The sequence below is a fragment of the Eurytemora carolleeae genome, unplaced genomic scaffold (assembly GCF_000591075.1).
Source record: "Eurytemora carolleeae unplaced genomic scaffold, Eaff_2.0 scaffold302, whole genome shotgun sequence".
In the NCBI taxonomy this organism is placed as follows: Eukaryota; Metazoa; Arthropoda; class Copepoda; order Calanoida; family Temoridae; genus Eurytemora; species Eurytemora carolleeae.
Genome location: NW_019396574.1, coordinates 196133 through 207417, shown reverse-complemented (window position 1 = coordinate 207417; position 11285 = coordinate 196133).

The following is an 11285-nucleotide window of genomic DNA, read 5'->3' as shown; positions in this document are numbered from 1 at the left end:
GTATATTCCAAGTTTAGTTGAGATATACAGGTTTAGGTTTTGTATATTCCAAGTTTAGTTGAGATATACAGGTTTAGGTTTTGTATATTCCAAGTTTAGTTGAGATATACAGGTTTAGGTTTTGTATATTCCAAGTTTAGTTGAGATATACAGGTTTAGGTTTTGTATATTCCAAGTTTAGTTGAGATATACAGGTTTAGGTTTTGTATATTCCAAGTTTAGTTGAGATATACAGGTTTAGGTTTTGTATATTCCAAGTTTAGTTGAGATATACAGGTTTAGGTTTTGTATATTCCAAGTTTAGTTGAGATATACAGGTTTAGGTTTTGTATATTCCAAGTTTAGTTGAGATATACAGGTTTAGGTTTTGTATATTCCAAGTTTAGTTGAGATATACAGGTTTAGGTTTTGTATATTCCAAGTTTAGTTGAGATATACAGGTTTAGGTTTTGTATATTCCAAGTTTAGTTGAGATATACAGGTTTAGGTTTTGTATATTCCAAGTTTAGTTGAGATATACAGGTTTAGGTTTTGTATATTCCAAGTTTAGTTGAGATATACAGGTTTAGGTTTTGTATATTCCAAGTTTAGTTGAGATATACAGGTTTAGGTTTTGTATATTCCAAGTTTAGTTGAGATATACAGGTTTAGGTTTTGTATATTCCAAGTTTAGTTGAGATATACAGGTTTAGGTTTAGTATATTAGAGTTTCAGTTTGATTTTGATATATCCTGGTTTTCTGGGTTTTTGACTCTACCAACTCAGGTTTGAGTTGAATGTATTCTTGAATTAGATACAAAAGATCTAAAATCTAACTTTAGTTTTAAGTTAAGAAATGCATGCAGTATGCACATTAATTCAACCTAATATCTTAAATCATTAACTGAACTACTTTCAAAACAAAGAAAAAACAAAGAAATACCACTTTTAAAATGTTTTTTTTTTGAGGATGTTGTGTGTTTGAGTCGCGTGAAAAAGGGAAACATGAACAAATTGCGAGAAAAAGTTAAAGTTTGTTATTTTTGAAGCATTCCCTTTAATTTCGGAAGCTCTTTAAGCCGATTGTTCACAACCGACAACTGAATTAAGCAATGTGGGAAGAAATGACATTAAAACATTTAGAAAATTCCAGACTCGGAAACAAACGAGCTCATGGAGTCACGCGAGCCTAGCTCTTCCAATTTTAATACAATTGTTTTGAAAATTAAAGTTAAAAATGGATTTCTGGACAATGGTGGTCGTGCTTTTTTATTTACCCCTTTAGAATACTTGACCTTAGACACAGACCACTTATAAATACCTTAAAGTTTTCCATATGAGATATAGGGGTTGTGATTTCCTGNTCTTCTGTTTTCTGATTGATTTTGATTACAGATAAAAATGGAAAATTTGTTTTGACCTTGTGGTATTGAGTTATTTTAGGGGGAATGGAGGGCCGGGTCAGGGGGGGGATATGGAAATGCACCAGGAACATTTCCCCAGGGTCCACCACTTAACCTTTCTGCAACACGCTCTGTGCAAAAAATCGATCGTAACAACTTTTGCAAACTTCATTCATCTCAACCAATAACGAGATAAACGGCGCGAATTTGAAGAATGTTGTAAAAACAATGGTGCGCGCGCCCCCTCCACAGATTCCAGTGTTTTTCAAAGATATTAACGGATTTGTTTAACAACGTAAAGAATCCTAGGAAAAAGAAACATTCTTTAAATTTACTAAACCGAAAGGTCACATAAATCCAAACTGTCTGGAAAAGTTGCATCAATTTTCAGAACTCATACTTTTTTGTAACCCTAGACATATTATACAGTGATGACCAGAAATATGTAGAATAGGAAGACGACAGTAAAGCAATGCTGAAGTGCATTTGATGTTGTTACTAGGCAAATAGGTTTGCTAGTAAGTTTAATGGATCTGTATATACTGCACAACTACTATATTCATAGGACTATTTAAAACATAACTTAAAGGGACTGTAAAGGAAAAATGAAAGGGGGTATTGGCTAAAAGTCGACAATTTCTATTCCAGGGTTTTTTGGTTATCACTGTAGCTATAAAGAATTTTTTTTAATAAAGGAATTGGCAAAATTTGTATTGATTTTTGCGAGAGCTTGCAATTTTTAGATCCCTGTGAGGCAGAGATCTTATGCAAAAATGTAACTAAAATATTTATCGAATACTCAAATTCATTAAAGAAAACATAAATTTTACAGGGACTGTAGACATAGCTTTTATAGAGTGGAATATGTTCCATTTATAGAATGGTATAAGTTCCATTTATAGAATGGTATGTTTCATTTATAGAGTGGAATATGTTCCATTTATAGAGTGGTATATGTTCCATTTATAGAGTGGCATATGTTCCATTTATAGAATGGTATGTTTCATGTATAGAGTGGAATATGTTCCATTTATAGTGTAGTATATATTCCATTTATAGAGTGGTATATGTTTCATTTAAAGAGTGGTATATATTTCATTTATAGAGTGGTTTATGTTCCATTTATAGAGTGGAATATGTTCTATTTATAGAGTGGTATATGTTTCATTTATAGAGTGGTATATGTTCCATTTATATAGTGGTATATGTTCCATTTATATAGTGGTATATATTCCATTTATAGAGTGGTATATGTTCCATTTATAGAGTGGTATATGTTCCATTTATAGAGTGGTGTATGTTCCATTTATAGAGTGGAATATGTTCCATTTACGAGTGGAATATGTTTCATTTATAGAGTGGAATATGTTCCATATTTACAGCTTTGTCTGATCAAGATTCAAGAATTAATAAGATATGAATAAGATATAGGCCGGGATCCCAAAAACCCAGTCTTTCAATTTGTGCCAATTTCTAACTCTCAATGTTGGGAAATGGGCCAATTGTTAGTTTTGAAACTAATGTCCCCTGCACTATCAATTTACAATTTACAATTTACAATTTACAATTTACAATTTACAAATTAGTTTAATTAATATTAAAATAATGTCATTGTACAGTTAGGTATTCACAATTTACAATTTACAATTTACAAATAAGTTTATTAAATATTAAAGAATGTCATTATACACTTCGGCATTCACAATTTACAATTTACGAATTACAATTTACAATTTACAATCTACAAATTAGTTTATTCAATATTGGAATAATGTCATTATACACCCAGGCATTTACAATTTACAATTTACAATTTACAATTTACAATTTACAACTTACAATTTACAAATTATTTTATTTAATATTAAAATAATGCCATCATACGCTTAGGCATTTACAATTTACAATTTAGAAATTAGTTTAGTCAATAATAAATTATTGTCATTATATGCTTAGGCATTTACAATTTACAATTTACAATTTAGAAATTAGTTTAGTTAATAATAAACTATTGCCATTATACGTTAAGGCATTTAAAATTTACAATTCACAATTTAGTTTAGTCAATAATAAATTATTGTCATTATACGCTTAGGCATTTACAATTTACAATTCACAATTTAGTTTAGTCAATAATAAATTATTGTCATTATACGCTTAGGCATTTACAATTTACAATTTACAATTTAGAAATTAGTTTAGTCAATAATAAATTATTGTCATTATACGCTTAGGCATTTCTAATTTGTTAAAAAAAGAGCAAAGCTAGGGTCTGGAGTATATATTATACAACAGTAGATACGGGGTTATTATGCCAACAATCAGAGACTTAAAGACGATTGAACAGATTTATTCCAGTCTTAGTTTTCTCAAATGATGGCTCCGTTGGGTTAAGTTGTGTACTATCTATGGTTTCTGCACCGAAAGCAAATTTGCTTTTGGTTTGCATGGAACTGTGTTAAAAGGAAATGAGTCTTTGCTACAAACTCTGATTTCTAATCCATATTCCTTTGCAACCAAAATTCGTAGACCTTAGATAATTTAAACATTAATCGTCTTCGTTAAATATTTTTTAATTCTAAATAATCTTTAATTTTAAAAAATATTGAGAGGTTGCGAGAGATTATCATCATTTCAATTGAGAAACTTAATCTTGATAAAAAAAAGCAAAATTAGAAACCTGTGATTGAGAAAAAAGAAGGACAAAGGAAGAAAAGGATAAATAAGGGGAAGAAGAGAATGACAAAAGAAATAGAAGAATAAAAGGAGAAAGAAGGAGAACTCAGGAAATAGAAGCAGAAAGAAGGAGAAGGAAGGAGAAAGAAGGAGAACTCAGGAAATAGATGTTCGGAACCTTACTATCATCCTTTTATTATGAAGAGCGTTGAGAGAAGGGAGTCTTACGATCCGGTCCTGAGAAATACCAGACGGTATATATATTAGGTCTTATATGTTCCATTTATAGAGTGGTACCTGTTTCATTTATAGAGTGGCATATGTTCCATTTATAGAGTGGCGTATGTTCCATTTATAGAGTGGAATATGTTCCATTTATAGAGTGGAATATGTTCCATTTATTGAGTGAAATATGTTCCATTTATAGAGTGGAATATGTTCCATTTATAGAGTGAAATATGTTCCATTTATAGAGTGGAATATGTTCCATTTATAGAGTGGAATATGTTTCATTTATAGAGTGAAATATGTTCCATTTATAGAGTGAAATATGTTCCATTTATAGAGTGGAATATGTTCCATTTATAGAGTGGAATATGTTTCATTTATAGAGTGGAATATGTTTCATTTATAAAGTGGAATATGTTCCATATATAGAGTGGAATATGTTCCATTTATAGAGTGGAATATGTTTCATTTATAGAGTGGAATATGTTTCATTTATAAAGTGGAATATGTTCCATATACAGCTTTGTCTGATCAAGATTCAAGAATGAATAAGATATTTATCATCTTCTCTTTAAACATTAATTTTTCTCAATCGTAATTCCTCTATGCGACTTTTCTGCATTTTTGCATCAGTAAACAAGGAGGAAGTTTTCAGAACTAAACGCTTTTCAAGTTAGAAAACGATCATTCATCAAAGATTATGATCTAATAAAGGTTTAAAGAGTACCGTTGTGAATCGTGAATCTGCTATTGCAAGGTGAGCGAGGGTCACATATAGAAATTACAAGTTTACAAATATGTCTTATGTATTCCAATTATTAATAATTTGAACTTGGAATACATATTTTCTTGTTTAAATTTTTTTAACATCGCATGCTATTTGAAATAATGATAACAACTTAAATAAATGAATCTATTTGTATTATATATAATTTAAATGGTATAAATGTCGATGAAATATATTATATATTTTATATATCTCTATATATAATTAGATCTATGTTCATAGTTCAAGTTAACCCAAACTCTAGAATTAGACCCAATAAATCTGCAAACAATGACATCTTTTGCACACTTTTTGCACGACGTATTTTTGCAGAGTCCGCGTATTGAATAATGCCTAAAAAGGTCAGCCCAGCGCCTCCAGCCAAATATTTGCAATTAATTTTTTGCAAGGAATTTCCACTAAGGTCAAAACAAGCAGTAAACCGGAGAAAAAGAACTGCAAAAGGCTGTGTGTGAATATTTGTTTGCGAAATGATGGCTCGAGGTTGCAAAACGTGGTGCGGTACAATGCCTTCCGGCGAGTCGGGGTTTAAACTTTTAAACTTTTTCCAAAGTTCCCACGTCATAATTTTAGAACCATGAGATTTAAGGTCAATAGTGACCATGGTCACTGCTTTGGATTAAGTATAGGCCTAGAAAGGTCTGCACTTATTCTTCTCTGAAATATATATAAGCTAGACTGTGCTTAATAATAGTTTACATAATTGTATCTATACACAGGGTGTCCCATTTAACATGACAAATGACTTATATATCTCAGAGCTTGCAATCGAGATGGGCAGACATTTTTTCCATTCTAACCCAAGAATTCTATCATCACCTTATAATAATATAGGAATACTTATTTATAGGTTTATATATACCTTTAGTCTAATCAATATAATTCAGGCATACCTAGCCTCAGGGCACCTTCGTTAGACATTCACTGTTTAATATTTTTACAGTGTTATCCACAAAGAATGAGGTAATTTAAAGACGAATGTATTGGATGAACTTCTGTTAATTACGGATTTTCGGATTTCTGTATGTTTTTTTATTTCTTTGACACATCATTCGAGGGCGTATTAAAGAATTTGTCGGGGGGAAAAATTTCCCGGGCCCCGGGGGGGGTTTTCCCCCCAAACCCCCCCCCCCCCCAAAAAAAACCCAATCTCTAACATCATTTGCGCGCAGGATATGTCTCAAAACATGGAAATATGAATTGCATTATGCATATGCATATCATGCGTATATCATGATCGTCTATATATCTTTAATCTAGCTTTTATTATACGAAATGTGAATTTTGTTTTCTCAAAAATGAATTTTGCGAAAGGAAGCACAAATGATGTAGAATTTTGCTAAAAAAACCAAAAAAATTATGCGACAATTTTGCGAAAGCGAAATTTCACATACATCCGTTTCGCGAAAAAATGTGAAATTTGCAAACCAAAGTTGCAAATTTTCCCGAAAAAAATATTTCAAAAATATTTCATATTTTTGGAATAAATTTGTATCCGGTAAAATTTGAGAAGGGATGCTTTTTATGATAAGATGTTATTAAAGAATCTTTTTATATAGGCGGAGTCGAGGAATATGAGAAGCGAGACAAAAAGCTTATGGTAGAATTGAGATGTAAAATTATTGTGGGGGGGGAGGGACGCAGACAACTGGCTGGATCCTCATGGTAACTCAAATATCATTTTGAAATGTGATTCAAATATGTAAGCCTAGACCTTCCCCCCTGCCAGGACATACAACACCCCGATCCGTCGTCCAGGCCCCCCGATACAGCGTTTTATCTCTCCTACCTTGGTTTTAAAACTTCGCGCCATATTTCTACCGGAAAATCTGAAGTTCAGATATTCACCGCTAGAGGAATTAGGAGATAAGACAGCTTTTGGAAAACGGACCGGTACAAAAACACGACCGGTCGGATTTTTCCACCAATAGGAGTAGACTATTATCAGCTGAGAGTGACGTAATTTACCTAACAAAACCAAGCTAGCATCCTGCATCAGTTTTGTAAAATTCTACAGAAGAGAAGATGTGCAACCCGGTGACAAGATGGTGTCTGTGTGTCCAAGATAACTGTTTGTGTCTGCGGAATCTGTCTGTTATCTTGTCTAATCCATGTATATAGGACTGACAAGTGACAGACAGCTCTCCTTGGGCCTTATTTCGCCAACTGATGGAGAATAATTTTTATCTAGAAAGACAATTTCATTTTGAAGGATTTTTGTGACTGTTTTCCCTTGGTATACTTTTAAAACCAATTTCAAATATTTTTAAAATGTTATTATTTATCATAGAGTCAATAAATTTTTGTTGATCGAATTTGGAATTTTGTTAAATGAAAGAAAAATTAGGAACAATAAGCTTTAGGTAGATCAGAATAATTAAGCTGAAGTAAAACAGGAACAGGAAATTTTACATAAATATGAAAATAGATGAAGACGAGATTTTAGATTTAGTTAAAGAGAAATTGGACGGTGAATGTAGATACAAATATTGGAGGTACAGAAAGGTAGATAATATGGGAGAAATAGTAATTGGTAGATAATATGGGAGGTATATAGAAAGGTAGATAATGGTGTAGGTATGGAAAGGTAGATAATATTGTAGGAATAGAAAGATAATAATGGAGAATAGAAAGCTAGATAATAACGAAGAAAAAGAAAGTTGGATATTATGTGAGGAATAACCTAGATAACAAGGAGGAAGAGAGTTAGATTATATTGGAGGAATAGAAAGATAGATTATATTGGAAAAGTAGAAAAGATAGATAATATTGGAGGAAAAGAAATAAAGATATTGTTGGAGATAAATAAGGTAGAAAAAATGGGAGGAATAGACAGGTATATAATATTGGAGAAATATAAAGGTAGACAATATTGGAGGAACAGAAATAAAGATATTGTTGGAGATAATTAAGGTAGAAAAAATGGGAGGAATAGACAGGTATATAATATTGGAGAAATAGAAAGGTAGATAATATTGGAGGAACAGAAATAAAGATTTTGTTGGAGATAAATAAGGAAGAAAAAATGGGAGGAATAGAAAGATAGATCATATTGGAGGAGTAGAAAGGTAGATAATATTGGAGGAATAGAAAGATAAATTATATTGGAGGAATAGAAAGGTAGGTTACATTGGAGGAAAAGAAATAAAGATATTGTTGGAGATAAATAAGGTAGATAAAATGGGAGGAATAGACAGGTATAAAATATTGGAGGAATAGAAAGGTAGATACTATTGGAGGAATAGAAAGGTAGATATTAGAGGAGAAATAAAAAGGTAGATATTATTGGAGGAATAGAAAGATAGATAACATTGGAGGAATAGAAATCGCTAGATAACAATGGAAGGTAGATAATATGGGAGGAGGAGAAAGGTTGATATTATTAGAGTAAATAGAGAGATATATAATATTGGAGGAAAAGAAAGGTAGATAATATTCTAAGTATAACGTAGATAATATGGATGGAAGAGAAAGGTAAATATCAATGGAGGAATAGTAAGGTGGATAATACGGGATGAATCAATAAGGATAGGAAGGTAAGTAAGTTAACAAGGTGAAAATAGATGGGATTATGGGAGGCATACGAAGGTGGAAGTAAATGAAAAAATTGCTGGAAAAGGAAGGTGGTGGTAGATGAATATATTGGAGGAATACGAAGGTGGAAGTAAACGAATATATTGGAGGAATAGGAAGGTGGAGGTAGATGAAAATATTGGAGGAATAGGAAGGTGGTGGTAGATGAGAATATTGGAGGAATAGGAAGGTGGATGAAGATGAAAATAGTGGAGTAATAGGAAGGTGGAGGTAGATGACAATATTGGAGAAATAGAAAGGTAGATGAAAATAATGGAGGAATAGGAAGGTAGATGAAGATGCAAATATTGGAGGAATCGAAAGTTGGAGGTAGATGAAAATATTGAAGGAATAGGAAGGTGGAGGAAAATGAAAATATTGAAGGTATAGGAAGGTGGAGGGAGATGAGAATATTGGAGGAATAGGAAGGATGTAGATAAAAAAATTGGTGTAATAGGAAGGTGGAGATAGATAAGAATATTCGAAGAAGGTGGAGGTGGAGGTAGATGAGAATATTGGAGGAATAGGAAGGTGGAGGTAGATGAGAATATTGGAGGGAATTGGAGGGTGGAGGTAGATGAAAATATGGAGGAATAGGAAAGTGGAGGTTGATGAGAATATTGGAAGAATAGGAAGTTGGGGGTAGATGCCAATATTGGATGAATAGGATAGTGGAGGTAGATGAGAATATTGGAAGAATAGGAAGTTGGGGGTAGATGACAATATTGGATGAAAAGGAAAGTGGAGGTAGATGAGAATATTGGAAAAATAGGACGTTAAAGGTAGCGAAAATATTGGAGGAATAGGAAGGTGGAGGAAGATGAAAATATTGGAGGAATAGGAAGGTGGAGGTAGATGAAAATATTGGAAGAATAGGAAGTTGGAGGTAGATGACAATATTGGAGGAATAGGAAGGTGGTGGTAGATGAACATATTGGATGAATTGGAAGGTGGAGGTAGATGACAATATTGGATGAATAGGAAAGTGGTGGTAGATGAACATATTGGAGGAATAGGAAGATGAAGGTAGTTTAGAATATTGGAAGAATAGGAAGGTGGTGGTATTTGAAAATATTGGAGGAATAGGAAGGTGGAGGTAAATGAGAATATTGGAAGAAAAGGAAGGTGGAGGTATTGGAGGAATAGGAAGGTTGAGGTAGCTGAGGATATTGGAAGAGGTAGATGAGGATATTGGAAGAATAGGAAGGTGGAGGTAGATGAAAATATTGGAGGAATAGGAAGGTGGAGGTAGATGAGGATATTGGAAGAATAGGAAGGTGGAGGTAGATGAAAATATTGGAGGAATAGGAAGGTGGAGGTAGATGAGGATATTGGAAGAATAGGAAGGTGGAGGTAGATGAAAATATTGGAGGAATAGGAAGGTGGAGGTAGATGAAAATATTGGAAGAATAGGAAGATGGAGGTAGATGAAAATATTAGAGGAATAGGAAGGTAGATGAAGAGGAAAATATTGAAGGAAGAGGAAAAGTTTGTCCATCCGGGGATTTTTTCAAAGAGTAGGTTTTAGGAGTTTGTCTAGCTGTCATGAGTTTGTAAACTGTAAGGGACCAGCAAATGTGATTTGGATTACATTTTTAGAATTTATCACTTGAAAATCATTTTAAGTATCTTCATTTGTTTAAATTTGCTGTAGAAGGGTTTCTTTAATACTTAAAAGTATACTTTTCAATGACGATTGTTTGTCCGATCATGCATACTTGTTCGCTGATGAACAAACAGCTTGATCAAGAGTAATAGGTTTAAGCATCGGGAGAAATATATAAATTCGAAGAAATCTTGAAGACCCTTATTACACAAAAAAGGCAGGCTTGGCTAGAGTTTAAAATATGTTAAGTACGGTTTAAGGGCGGTAAGATTGGACCCCATTTCTTCGGTATAATTTTACTCTAGAGTAAGGCACTGATTTTCACAAAAATTTGGATTTTTCTCAACTAGAATAAAGGACAGGGATAGATTAAACACTTTTTTTGAGTGACGATGGGGTGGGGGGGGTTCAGTTATTAAATTATGGAAACAATACCTGAAAAATATTTTTACGTGAAAACTAAAAATTGAGAAAAATCCCCCTGTTGGCAATAAATCCGGGAGAACAGATTGGAAAGCTCAATTTTATGGATTCCTCGTTACCCCGAATTTGGAAAAATATTTTTCCCAAAAAAAGACAACAACTTTTTCCATCCAAAACTAATATTTTTATTCGAAACCAAGTCTTCAAAAAAGAAAATTTAGTTTTGAAAAATATTTCCCCTGAAAAGGAAAAATCTATAAAACAAAGGATTGGCAATATATTTGTCGACTGTTGAGTTTTCAACACGTTTTATAAAATCAGGACAAAATATACATTTTACATGTATTTCCAGGATTCTACTAAAGAAGCCGCAACCCATTTTTTTAATCTTAGTTTTCAACTTTAGAATACAGGGTTACCAACAAAAGATGAGCTGCAAATTATGATTTTAACCGAATTTTGAAGTTACAGGGGATCCAAAAAAGTTTATTAAATTTATGTCATTTTTTTCCAATTGCATTTATTTGATAATTGTGTTTATTTAACTATTTTCGTTATGGAGATTTTTCATTCATACAATTTTAGTTATATATATATATATATATGATGG